Genomic DNA, 14,148 nt, shown 5'->3' with positions numbered 1-14,148 from the left:
GATAATCATGGTAATGGCCTGCCTGATGAGATATTTCTACCATAGGTTAAGTTGTGTTTTATAAGGGTATTTTGTATCTTACTAAGAATTCTCATATAGAGGTAAGAACTCCAAATTAAATATTAGCTGCTTCTGGTTATTTTAAGACTCATCTCAATAACCAAGAGAATTTGGTTCTCACACTTTGTACCTTTTGATTACAAACAGGTTTATGTTGTACTTCATCAAAGGTTATAGAGGATATGCAGACTGAGACGCTTTGGGACTGAAATTGGGCAATTCAAAGTTTCTCATGCATGTAAGCTGCCTTTTGTTTTGATCCCTATCATTCTTAGTCTGTCTTTCTCAAGATCTGCTGGAAGACTGTCCTGAGTGAGGACACAAGAGAAAATGGCAGGATACTAAGGCACCGGGGCCACATAATACTCCTGTTTGAGGTAGGGTGAAATCCAGTTGGCAGACTTTTGTCAGAACTTGCAGTTGAAAGTGTCATATTTAGATTCCGATGGTCCTTTCTTGCTGTTTTTGTTTGGTTTGGTTTAAGCACAATACAGTCACAATCTTAAATGATAAGGATGTTTCTGAAAAATCGTAGGTAAGTCCATTTTTAAAAAATCAAAATGTATCAGAAGAACTTGCCAGTTAAATTTATCCCAATGTGTTCTGGTCCCCTGTTTCCCATTAAGAGATACAGTGATCACAATCATGCTCTGATTTCTGTCTTTAGATAAGCTGGGGTGTTTTATTGTTGTTGTTTTAAAATATTCTTAAACCTGACACTTTGATTCTCAGTGAAAACACTTTCAACCATGTATGTTGGTGATTTGTTGAAAATTCAAAACTGAAAACCTGCCACTCTGCTTTTAGTACTTGAAATCCCTTGGCAGGGAGACATTTTTCACAAAACACATTGTTTGGAAGACCTCAGAAAGTTCATTATTCTGGCAAGAGGTCCTTTCTGAACTTTGGATCATTATAATAGTATGCTGATTTATGTAAAGAGTGGATTCGGACTTGAATAACTGTAGAGTCCTGGCAGATGTGAACATGTCAGATGTCTTGGCACAGTTTAGGGGCAGAAGGGGACTTTCCCACTTCCTTATGTAATCCACAATCATAGTATGTGGGAGTTTTATGAAATTTCTTCCGTTATACTGAAATGCTTAGCTTTTCATACCATAAATGCTGCTCAGTGAGAACAGGCTCTGTGTATGTATGCATATATTTAAATGAAATGAAAAAGGAAAATGAAATCCAAGAAATTCCTTAAGTTTGCAGTGGTGATTATTTTTAGGCTGTGTTCATGTGTTCCAAAAGATCTTTTTTAAGTCAGTTGATTGGAACTTGGAACAGAACTTCCCATAGAAACAATAGTATAGTATATGTGGTGGTAAATTTTCCAGATGAGGCTTCAAAGCTTTTTTAACCCATCATACACTAGTGTGCTTTGCAGTACAAGGGACAATGACGTGTAGCTTATTATCAACACACTGTTAATGATATTCAAACTGAAACCTGTTTCAATGCTAGAACTTAAATAAAATTGAAAATTTTTAAATGAAGAAGAAATCAATGTTATTTCTACTAAAAGGTGGGTTTGAGGGAAAGTAATTTAAAGAGGCTTGGTGATGTGGTAGAAGAGCCCAAGGCCCACCTGGAGAGGAGACACTTAGTAGTAGTTTGTGCATATAGAACAGGTATAGGAACCGCTTGAGCCTCGGTTTCTTCAAATGTTGTAGTTGTAAGGGTCTGAGCAAAAAGTGCATATGACAGTGATTTATTATCTGCAAAGCTCTTTGCAAACATACAGTGTAAGTTCTGGTTCTTTCCTTAATTATAAAAATCTTCCTTTTTCTTGACCTAGGTGTAGTGGCAGCAAAACCCTTTATGCTTAGCAATAATTAATAAGGTCCCTTTTAGCTGACCTACACAATACATGCATATTATTTTGGCCTGCTAGGAAGACAGTAGTATTTGCTTTTTTGAGATAGATGGAACTCCCAGAGTAACCTCTCTCACACATTTTTCTAGACTCCAGGTTTTTCCTGTCCTTCCCTTGTCTGAGTATCTCTTACTTAATCACCTTCTCAAGTTTCACACTAGGGTTTGCACTGCAGGCTGGCCTCCTGGTGGCCTGGCCTCTCTGACCTGTGCCTCTGGCCTCAGACCAGACCCACACTGCTAACAGACCCTGCAGTTGACCAGCTTCAGGTAGGGGCCCTCTTCTGCTCATGCTCTTCCTGGACATCGGACAGAGGCAGCCAGTCTCGGGGGAACCCAGCCTTATTAGGCAGGCCCAGGCTTGGGCCCTGGAGCCAAGAGTAAGGCTAGGAGTACTTGGGCCTAATCTCACAGACCCAAGGAGCTTTTCTGGTAGAAGTGGTGTCAGAAAATAAAATGGGGATTTTGGCCATCACAGAGCAAAGCTTTCCCATTCCCTTATTCACTGGGGAGGGTGGGCATCAGAAGTGCTGTATCCTTGTGAGAGTTCTAATAACACACCAAAGAGGCAAACTGAAGGGGGGTTATTAATTTTTTTAAAGATTTTATTTACTTGAGAGAGAAAGAGAGAGACAGACAGACAGATAGCGAGAGAGAGTACAACCAGGGAGGAGAGGGAGAAGCAGGCTCCCCACTGAGCAGGGAGCCTGATGCGGGGCTTGATCCCAGGACCCTGCAGTCATGACTCGAGCCGAAGGCAGAAGCCCAAATGACTGAGCCACCCAGGTGCCCCTAAAGTATTATTTTTGGGGTCAAATTTATAAGTTTAAGGCTAAACAAAATAATAATGTTTTATATTAGAACAAGTCTCAGAGATCAGGAAATGCAACTTACTTATTTTACAGTGGAAGAATCTTAATCTAGACAGGTTAGTTGATTTGTAGGTGTCTCATGCCTTCCAGTCTTGAAGTGTTTCATCGGACATCATGAAGACTACGTCTGGGCCTCACTACCCCTCTGTTTTCTGTGTAAGGTTGGTACTGATTTTGCACAGCTGTGTGTTTGGACCTTATGATCTGCATAACAGTCTACAAAGACCAGAAGGGAAGGAGGAGGTATACCACCTCTGATTCCCTTCTCTCACCATAGCAGGAATTAGTAATATTTATTAAGCAAGGCAGTTTGTAAACGTTGTAGATACAAGAAGTCTGACACAGTTCCTGCTCTTTCAGAGCTTACAATATTATATTACCTTACATCATTAGAGGGATCTAATTCTGGGCCATGTGACACCGACTGAAGTGGATATTAGTGTACCAGATTTTAGTTTTGTTTCTTCCACTGATTCTGGTTAAGACTTAAAAGGTTGTTTAGTTCTTGGGGCGCCTGGGTGGCTCAGTGGGTTAAGGCCTCTGCTTTCGGCTCGGGTCATGATCCCAGGGTCCTGGGATCGAGCCCCACATCGGGCTCTCTGCTTGGCGGGGAGCCTGCTTCCCCCTCTCTCTCTGCCTGCCTCTCTGCCTACTTTCTTTCTCTCTGTCAAATAAATACATAAAAAATATTAAAAAAAAAAAAAGGTTGTTTAGTTCTTGGGGCGCCTGGGTGGCTCAGTGGGTTAAGCCACTGCCTTCGGCTCAGGTCATGATCTCGGAGTCCTGGGATCGAGCCCCACATCGGGCTCTCCACTCAGCAGTGAGCCTGCTTCCTCCTCTCTCTGCCTGCCTCTCTGCCTGCTTGTGATCTCTCTCTCTCTCTCTCAGTCAAATAAATAAAATTAAAAAAAAAATAAAAAGGTTGTTTAGTTCTTTTTTCTTTTCTTTTCATTTATTTGAGAGAGAGAGCACACATGAGTGGGGAGGGGCAGAGGGAGAGAATCCTCAAGCTAAGCAAGAGCCCCACATGGGGCTCAATCCTAGGACCCTGAGATTGTGACCTGAGCTGAAATCAAGAGTTGGATGCTCAACTGACTGAGGTATCCAGGTACCCCAAGTTCTGACACCTTCCTTAGTTTTCTTATCCATGAAATGAGATTAAATTCTGAAGTCCTTATATCTATACTTTTTGAGTCATGTCTCATGATACTTTTTTAAATCATCAGGTTTTTGAACCCTATTATTTATTTTAAGAAATTCTTAGCCAAGATGTAGGCACTAATTTCTTTGCCAATGTGATAGACAACTTAGCAGTTTATTGAACCACAGGCTTGAGAGAGTCTAGTAATTTATAATGGTTCATAGCTTCAATTTTCAGGGAGAACTAGATCCCATACCCCTGTAAAAATTGTGTACCTCATTAGGATTATAAAATAGATATATCTACTTTTGAATATTTACAGAGTTGGCAAGTAGAGAATGATTATTATGAAGAGGTTTTGACTTTACAGAGGGATGTAACTACTGAATTCTTTTCAGTAGTGAGTTTTGGTGCAAGGAAAGTAGAATAGGATTTGCAGAACCTTAGTTTATGTGCGTTGAAATACGTAATTGTTTACATTTACAATGCATAGTTCTCTGTGCTGGGCATAGGGCATACCAAATACGCCTTCTGTTACCCAACTGAGAATTTCCTATGGCTTGAGAGGCCTTTCTGCTTTTATGTTGGAATATTACAGACCTTTCTTCCCTCACCCTTCATGTTGCTCCTAATTGTTCAGGCAGCATTTGTTTCTGAAGTGATTAGCTCAATTATGGGAGATCATCTCTGGTTGTTGGATGAGTTGCCCAGTTAGGAGATGAACCTGTGACTGGGGAGGGTAGGATGCTTTCTGTAGTGGCAGGAACACGGAACAGTTTTAGGCTCACTTGCCAGCCCTACCTCTCACTAGCATTAAGCAAGACACTTAACCCTTCAGAATCTGTTTTTCATTAGTAAAATGGGAATAATAATGACAGTAATAATAATGATAATAATGTTGATATGACATGGTAGATGAGAACATTTATCCTTTCTGAAGAAGCTGGCATAAAGTAGACATGCTGCCTTTCCCCTCCAATCTAGGGAGCAGCCTGAAAGCAGGAACAAAATTGTCACCCTGGGAGTAACAGTTTCTGAGGCCTCTGTGAGGTATAGGCAAGGAGAGCTGCTGGTACTAGCCTTGTGGGTGGGATAGTCTCATGTGGTGATGAAGCCCTCAACCTCCAGAGCCAGAAAGCCTGGGTTCTACTGTGCTAGCTTTGTGATCTTGGAAAAGTCACATACCTGTTTAGCATCTCAGTTGCTTGATCTGTAAACTGAGGTTAATAGCACTCATCTCATCAGGTTGTTGGGAGAGCCCCTATGTTAATCTCTGTACACTGCTCAGAATGGTCCCAGGCACATGACAAGTCTATGTTTACTGCAGTCTGTTGCAATGAAAATCTTTGAGTTTAATGCAAACTTTAAAAACATTGTGTGGAATGATGACAGGCTTTATGAGGATAGCTGGTATTTTCTCCTGAGGAGTCTGTTATTTCTGAACGACGCTAAGCCAGTTTCTTCAGCAGGAGATAAATTGGCTCTTAGAAGTCTGCATCAGCTTTCATCTCTTTCTCTCTCCCTGCATGTCCACTCTGTACAGCTTTTGTTATTAATGTGGAGCAGTTGAAGTCACTGACTTGGGTGCAGGCCAGGCCAGTGTTAGTGGGCATATATTACTTTCCGAGACTCTGGCAGGAGCTGGATGATGGAAGTCAGAGGTACGGGGAAGCTGTCCTTTTAGGCAGCCCACAGAAAAGGTGTGTTTGCTGTCTCTGTCATGTTGATGCTGATTGATCAGAATCTTATTTAGTATCTTAGTAATGTTTTTTTCTTTTACTCTACAGCCTATCTCTTTGAGCTGTCATTTTGCTTGTTCTCTGGTTAGAAAGACTAATGTTGTTTTGTTATGTATCTTTCTCCATTGTTGTGTCATTGTTGAAAATCTCTTCAGTTAACTAAATATTTGTTTAAGGCAGGTAAAATTTCCCCATAAAGCTGTATATTTCTGTAGGATTATATATGTCCTACATAGGGTATATTTGATGTTTGGTGATTATACAATCTATATTGTCTTTTTTTCCTCTAAATAAAATAATCCTTTGGGGAAAAGAAATACTCATTGAAATAGCAAGTGAAAGTGTGTTTTTTCTCAGTAATGGTGTCATTTGGGAACACATTTTTATCTTCTCTGCTTTTGTATTTGAGGCTTGGGAGACTGTGTTTTTTGTTTTAGAAAAGCAATGGAATTTTATCAGACATTTTCCTGAAACTCCCTACCTTCACCTTTTCCTGAACTATTTCTTTCAAAGTCCTGTTTTCCTTTGTTAAGAGGCTCCGTCATTTTAGAAAATAAAGGGGTTTGGTTGGGTTAGGCCTTCTGGGGGATCTTGCTGGCTTTACAAAAGAGGCTGTTTGTCTGAGAAGCAGCACTTGGAGGATCATATGACCATTAGTGTGAAACTTGGGGCAGTGATTTGTGAGCTTGAGCCTTTCAGGTTTTTTTGTTTTTCAATTTTCTCGTTATCAGCAGACAGAGAGATTGCCTCACGCCCTGTTGTGCCTTGTGACGTAGGGGAGGAGATATATTTTCCGATTTTAGACTTTCTCCTAACTAATGTTCCTAAATGGTGGGGGTTTTCTAAGGTTTCAGTTAACCCCCACTGTGAAATAGAACCTGATTTCTAGTTGATTTTAGCTACTGCTTAGTTGTGACATGCACGTATTTCTTTTTAATTTGACAGTTGTTTTCTCAAATTGAAAGCAGTAATTATGAATTAGAATTCCTGGAAATATTATTCTTCCGTAATGATATGTCACAGATGTTTGGGTGCTACACACACTCCTTGTTCCATTTTTAATGTTGATGTAGTAGTGGGGATGAAATGTGGAAAATAGCTGTGCGTTGTAATGAGTCTGGATCCTTTCCCCAGCGGCTCACTCCATATGTTATGGTACCCCTCTGTTCTTCCCGAAATGTCCAGTATTGGAACATCGAGACTTTAATATGTGAGTTTCTGAGACTTTGTAGATTTGGCCATAATATAACTTACCCTATTCTACAGACCACATTCTACGTCTTCACAAAACACCAGAGAAATCTGTGGCCTTTAGTGTCAAGATATTCTTTCTAGTTCTTTTAAAAATGTATACTTTTATGGTCTGTTCTAGAAGATTTTGAGAATGCTGAGAAGAAAATAAAAACCACTTGCAGATTTACCACTCAGAGAAAAACTACTGTTAAAATGTTAAGGTATTTACTTCCAGACTAACTTTATATTTATATAGATACATAGTATTCTTTATAAGAATGTCTGTAAGCCTTTTAAGCCTTTTTGAAACCTGTTTTCTTGAGGTTTGTGGGTTTTTTTTTTTTTTTTTTTTTTGTTTTTTGGCATAGCAGTATATGTGATAACATTTTCCACATTCCAAAATATTTTTTTGGAAATATGATTTTCAATGGCTGTATGATTTGTCATCTATTTGGCTCTGGAAGTACTTAAAGATGTACCAAATTTAAAAGTCCACTTTGGGAGTGAGGTCTTACTTCCTATTTTAAAAATAATTGGCTTAGAAAGTAATTGAGAACATGTTAATTTTGTGCCTTTCCTCAAGATAGACAATCTATTCTTCATTACATTTCTGTAATAAAACATTTTCTTTAACTGCATAGTCCTTGGTATGGTAACAGTTTTAATAATTAATTTTTAATTAGCCATTCATAGCTGATTAAACAAGTGAAGTTTTCAAATAAATAAACTTATTCTGTTAAAAAAAATGCAACTAGTTTTGAAATAGTTTCCTCCTTTATTTCTTTACTGAAGAAATAAAGTTTTTGCAACTAAATTTTGGGTTCATCTCCCAGGAACAGTTGGTGCCATTGGCTGTGCTTTCATGTTGGGTGAACTGGACTTTCCTTAAGCCTGCAGGCTGTACAGAATAGGAAAGGCCATGTGGTCAGGGAAATGGAGCCAGATGGTCCCCGTGATAGGTGCCAAGCCCCCAGCAGAGACGGATGCTACACCTGGCAGAGTAGGGTCAACAGCAAATGTCGGTGGCATTGCTCACCCTTTCCTGGAGAGAAAAGAAAATCTTCCCCTCTGCTGGCATAGTTTGAAACTCCTCTGCAGGATCCATTCAGCCTGATGTAGCAGGTGTCTGGGCAGCTAGTTTCTCATGGGCAATGGAGGAGGAGGTGGTGGCGGTAGCTGAGACCAAGTTGGCAGCCCCCATAGCTGTCTCATAAAATCCACATTCTGGCATTCTTAGAGCCTTTCATGGGAATCCGGGTAAGTCATTAAACTTGTGCTATTTTGGTTTACTTGGCTCTTTAAGGGGAGTAATAATTAAACCAAATGGAGCTGTCATTCAGTGGATCTTAGTGGTGCTTTTCAGTTTGAAAATTGAAACCTGGAATCACAGAGCCATCTCTAAATATCACCCTAGAATTGACTACTGTGGCTTGTCCTTGACACAAGGGAGTTGATTTGTGGGAAAGTGTATGTTTGAGAGTCACATGTCCCCAAGTTTACATATCTGAGCAGTTACTTAGGAACAGTATGACTTTGGGCATATTTGTTAATGTCTATGAACCTCATCTGTAAACATGATCATAATAATAACTCCTTTCAAGATAAGTGGGAGCTTGTATAAGTGCATGCCACAGAAAAAGCTTTCACTTGATATTAGTTCCTGTGATGATGACAGATTCATGCAGGGTCATCTCACCAATGTGTGGGTTTGTAATCATTCCATAGCCCTGCAACAAAGACATTTTCCCTTCAGAATACAGTCTCATACACTTGAGGTAAACCTAAAAATGCAAAGCTTTATAAAAAGATGTACCAGAATATGGTGACTTAACGGGCTAAAAGGTTTGGGGGGCTTTTTCCTTCTCATTCTGTCTTAGAATAGTCCACATGGTCGTCCATGCTGGTCCAAGACTACTTATGGTACTTCACTAGGCAGATCCCTTCCGCCTTGTTTCTCTGCCATCCCCATCTTCACAGTCAAAGATGACTCACCATGATCTCTTTACAGCCCAAGAGAAGGGGGCTAGTCAAGAAGTTATGCGGATCATTTTCGCTCATATGCTATTAGCCACAACTGAGTCACATGACCATAGCACGCTGTAAAGGAGACTGGAAAACCTCGTGTTTATTAGCAAGTCAGCCACTCTGTGAAAGCTTCTCTTACTCTACAACAGGGGTCAGCAGACAGTAATCCGAGTGTCATATCAGCTAGCCACTGTCATTGTAAATAAAATGATACTGGAACACAGCCGCTCCCATTTGTTTATGAATTGTTTGTGGCTGCTTTCACACTGCACTGGAAGAGGTAAATAGTTGTGCCAGATACCATATTCCCTGCAAAGCCTAAGGAAGTTATTATCTGGCCCTTTATAGACGAAGTTTCCTGGCTTATTATCAAAAAAGGGTGCTACTGAGCGTTCTGTCACAGCCACTGACTCAGGAAACAGGTAAGCCCTGGCACGCTACCCCAGGAAACTGCTCATTCCCAGGCAGTCCCAAGGGGGCTGGACAGATTGAAAGTGTGGCATCTGGCTGGGTTTGCCAACACTTTTGCTGAACAAACTTGGATAAATTTGTCAGCAAGAAAAGCCAATAACTCAAAAGATGAGGGTTCGGAAAAGAGTAAGGAGAAATTTATTTCTGGTGCCGGCAGCCAGAAGTGGCAAGCTCAAGCTTTCATCGACTCTTCCTCCCATAAGATGAACACCTAGAGTTTTATAGGAAGAGGTTCAGGGAAGGGACTGCATGGGGTGTGGTCTTCTAGGCATTCCATTGTAATCAGGGCTTTTCTGGACTGGTGGGATTGGAATGTTCCATCAATTGTCAGTGCTTCAAAAAGTGCCATAAGAAATAACTCTTGGGGTCTATAGCTGAGCAAGAGGGCTCGCTGACAAGAGGAAATGGGAGGAGCAACTGGTAGTCTCTACCATAGTAAGGGGGCTGGTAAGCAGGGTGAGTTACTGCCTTGGACATTCAGAGTCAGGACTTGGTTCTTAGAAGACTAGTGACCCACAATCAGTTGGTATGTAGCTGATCATTGAAGAAGTAGTGTTTAAGGAACTATTAAAAGAGCCTCAGCATTAAGTGATTTTGTGGAGGTGAGGAGGGAGAATACAAAAGGTTGGTTACTAAAGTGAGATTTCATCTTTAGAGCATTATTGGGGCAACTGGGTGGCTCAGTCATTTAAGAATCTGCTTTCAGCTCAGGTCATGATCCCCAGGGTCCTGGGCCCAAGCCCCACGTTGGGGCAGGGAGAGGCCCCCAGGTGTGAAGACCAGAGAAGGCCTCAGGGGGAGGTGGCCTTAAAGCCCAAGCAGCAGCAGCAGGCCTGCAGGGGAGAAGACAGCACCTGCCTCACTCCCTGCCCAGCCTTTCCTGGACCCCGATGATTTCTCTTCTCAGCCTTGGCCAAAACCCCCAAGGAATATGGCTGACCTTGGTCCCTGCCATCACAAGGCATAGCCCTCAGACATGATATGAAGCACCAGTTGGTCAGTGTTCACACCGATGCTGTTTACAAACAGGGCCATCTACAAATTAATGCCCCTCCCTAAAAACTGCCACTTACTACCTGGAGGAACTTAGGTGTAAATGAAAATAGAGCTCTGATAATTGCATTCAAAATGAGTGCCACTTAAGATCTTAAAAACCCAGAGCCCATTTTTAGCTAGTTTTTAGTGAAAGAACACTGTATTTTTTTAGTGTTTTCTTAAGACTTAAAGCAGTATTTGAATGCAGTCATATTTGGAAGTTTTAAACAGTTCCTTGGAAAGCCAAGGCTGAGCCAGAAGTCAAACAGCGCCTTTGTGAGGCATAAGGAAGAGCATGTGTGCGGAACCCCCTGAGTGCAGGAGATGGGTCACCTGCAGGAAAGCCAAGTAGGCCACCCCCAGTGGAGGATTTTCTCAGCCTTCCTGCTAGAGGCGTACGTGACCACATGGAAGATCCCGCTAAAATCACCCCTGTAATACTCACAGAAAGTAGTATTTTCACAGGTTTGTCTTTCCACAGTTGGCAATCCAATGTAAAAGAGCTTTTATTTTTATAGAAATGATTGGCAACTCTCTTTTCTTCTTCTGTCTTTTTAACCAGACCTAGAATGAGGAGAGCAATCTAAATAATGAAATACTTGCTTATGCTGGCAAAGAACTCATGTTGTTCACTTATCTCCTGTTAATTAAAACTTAGTGAGGTTGGCGACCATGTTGGGAAGCAGATGGATAAGGATGGATTTTCAGTGTGTCTTCAGACCTTGTGAAGGATGGGGAGGAAGGATACCACCTAAACAAAGTGGCAAGGCTTCCTCCGCGAGTACAGGAGAGGGCACTGGAAGCATACATGCACAGTACTCTCAGCTTTCTGGTGGAGGCAGCGTACAGGCTCTGCACTTTGCAGTTACTAGAAGGTAAGACAGTTTATTCCGGAATTTTCCTACCAGCTTAAGTTAAGGTAAAAAACTGTTACCGTTATGAGAAGGTCCCAAAGTTTACCTCCGTCTTCCAGGATTCTGCTTTTACTGTTCTGTGTCCAGTGTCTGGTGCAGACTCCACAAACAGTATGTGTTCAGTGCATATTTATTGAATTAATAAATAAACGGGCTCTGGCACTTAATTGTAAGAGCTTTCTAGAAGATTAAATGGATTCTTAGGAAAAATGATTTCTCTAAAGAGGAGAAATATAAAGACAAAGTCCCCCTTGTCCCTCTCCCCTTTTACACCTCTCCAATACTTGCATCCTTGGTAACTCTCCTGGTTTTCGTCTAATAAGTTTGGGAGGAGTGAAGGTTGAAGGTGTGTGGCCTCATATTACTGAAAGGAAAACCCCAGTGTTGTGTAAGCATTATCATGGGCCCTTTCATAACAAACACAGTATTAAACACAGCCAAAAAGATTTTGTTTTGATCTAATCCTGTGACTCAACAGCACTGAACTGAGGTGCAGATCTGTGCTTTCTGTGTAACATGATACAATTTTGGAAATAGAGTAAAAAGTTTCAACCGGTAGGCTTTTTCAGCTGGCCTGCCGTGTGAATCCTTTGAAGTTTTGGGGTTTTATATAAATTTAGAGATTCAATATAGTAAATTAAAGGCATTTATGAACAAGCCAAATATAAATTATATTCCTTAATTTTGAGCTCATAATATTTAAACTCTCGGTATGTAAGAAATAACAGAAGAAGAATCTCAGTCAGAGTGAGATACTGGCACAGTGATTAGCAGTTTCTTTTTGAGAAATACAGTTGGGCATCTGAACTTTGCATCATACGGATGTGCAGTTGACCACTCCACCGTCCTTCCTGCTCTTTGCCCTTGGAAAAGACACTCAGCCCTCTGAGTCTGTATTTCTTCAGGAAAATAGGAATAATAACAGTACTTTGCTCAGAGGCTCATTAATGAGATAATTCATGTAAAGCATTCACAGAGTATTTGCACCAATTGTGGTGAAGCCTATGCTACTGGAACAAAGAGACCCCGACATATAATAAATTAAAGAAGATAAGTCCTGATTTATTGCTCACATAACCAGGTAAGCCTTCCAGGCTCTTTGCCAGGCAGTCATCCTCCTTGTAGAAGTGCAGGGAGCCAGGTTCTTTATGCCTTGCTACTCCATTGCCCCCTATGTCACAGAGTCCCATCTCCATGGTTAGGGCATGGTCCTGGGCATGTTTTGTGTCCCAGTTTGAAGTTGGTAAGGGAGAAGGGTGTGGGGGAATGTGGAGACATCATGCTCAGTGCATTTAAGCTCAGACTCAGAAATGGTACACATTCTTGCCATTCACTGCCCCGGGGGAGAATTGTCACCTGGTCACATCCAGTGGGAGGGGGAGGCTGAGAAGCGTCCTTTCTAGCCGAACAGCCCTATACCCAGTTAAAACTCATTTGCTATGCAAGAATAGAAGGGCAGCTTTGGGTGAGCAACTCAGAGTCTGCATCACAGTGCTTAATAAATGCAGCCATTGTTTATTTACTAAAAAATAACATTTTAGGGAAGGGTTTAAATATTCTTGTCCAAGCGGGGAGAGGGATCAAAGACCTGCTGCAGCAGGATTTTTTGTCCCATAAGATATTTGTTCTTTTGGGGTAGGGGGTCCTTTAAGTATTTAACTTCAAATCACAGTATAAGCTTTGGGGCTGAATCACAAGGCCTTGAGGGTAGAAAGGGTGGATTAAAAAGCAAAAGGGGCGGAACTGTGATAAAGGAGTGAATGCTGATTTACCTGTGCTCCTCCTTCCTCTCTACCGGCCAGCCACTAGGAAAAAGGCCTGATGTGTAAATTAAAGTTAACCCTTTATCTGACCTGGCAAGGACAAAGTACACCAGCTTCTAAAGAAACTTTTTTTAGGAGCAAGGTAGTTATTTCAAAGCACAGGAAAAGGGGACTTGTACAGCCCATCCTTGATTTTTCTCTTCAATAGGTATACTTTGTACTGTGTTCACAAACACCTACATAAATACTCACTGAAATTATCTCTGACTTGTTACTGTTGTCAAAGAAAAAGCAAAGGTAAAATGCACAAGTTCCTGCATTTAGTAGAAAGTGCTTCAGGTAAAAATTAACTATTAAGTAAGCAACTTTTCTCAACAGAAGAAATGTACAAATTCTTAAGGACAGCCAAGTTAGGGGGAAAGATCTAGTATAACAGCAAATGTTTTTAAACCCCTATAAATGGGACCTCCTCCAGTTAATGTATTTGTGTATATTTAGCAATTGCTAAGAAACAATTAGAAGGAATGAAATCATGTCCTGAGTTGCTGCATAGTATATATTTTTTAATCTGCAGTTTTAGCCTTGCTTGGTAACTTGCTTTGGACTCTTGTCTGCAAGTAATGCTTATATGTTTGATAACAGGGTCATTCATCTTAAAGAGCAGGCATCTGTTTTTGTTTTTGTAAGTAACCCATTGCCTAACTGCTAAAAATAGTTTCAGTCATTTTAAACAGATGGTCCAAAGCTGATAGGAAAGAAAGAAGTGAATCTGTTTTTCAGTTTTTGTTTTCCCCCCACAAAAATGGCAAAAATAATTAACAGTAATACTGTGAACCATATTTTATCTAAATGTTTACCACTAAGGAATAAGTTTTGTAAGAGGTGGGATTTGTAGATTTACCTGTTTGACTTGGTAGAGTCAAAAGCCAAAATAAAGTGCTTAAATTCTTTCTTTCTGATTGCATTTATCAAAATGATTACTTCATTGTTGAAATAGAGCTTTTGCTTTGCCCT

General features: G+C 40.8%; 1 protein-coding gene across 5 annotated transcripts in view; it reads left to right on the top strand.

Annotated features, from left to right (window-relative positions):
* GAB1 (GRB2 associated binding protein 1) overlaps window positions 1-14,148 on the top strand; it is a 126,001-nt gene that overhangs the window by 39,315 nt on the left and 72,538 nt on the right. The window contains exon 1 of one of the 5 annotated variants that reach the window (XM_013047148.2): window positions 3,881-5,654. The exons of the other annotated variants lie outside the window; for them this stretch is intronic. The gene's annotated coding sequence lies outside the window, so the exon portion shown is untranslated. Of the gene's footprint in view, window positions 1-3,880; window positions 5,655-14,148 lie in introns of those variants that run through there. 5 annotated transcript variants of the gene reach the window in all.

Source organism: Mustela putorius, unplaced genomic scaffold (assembly GCF_011764305.1).
Source record: "Mustela putorius furo isolate JIRA1106 unplaced genomic scaffold, ASM1176430v1.1 tig00000242_pilon_pilon_pilon, whole genome shotgun sequence".
NCBI classification, from domain to species: Eukaryota; Metazoa; Chordata; class Mammalia; order Carnivora; family Mustelidae; genus Mustela; species Mustela putorius.
Note: the sequence above shows the minus strand (reverse complement) of the source record. Positions and strands in the feature narration are given on the sequence as shown.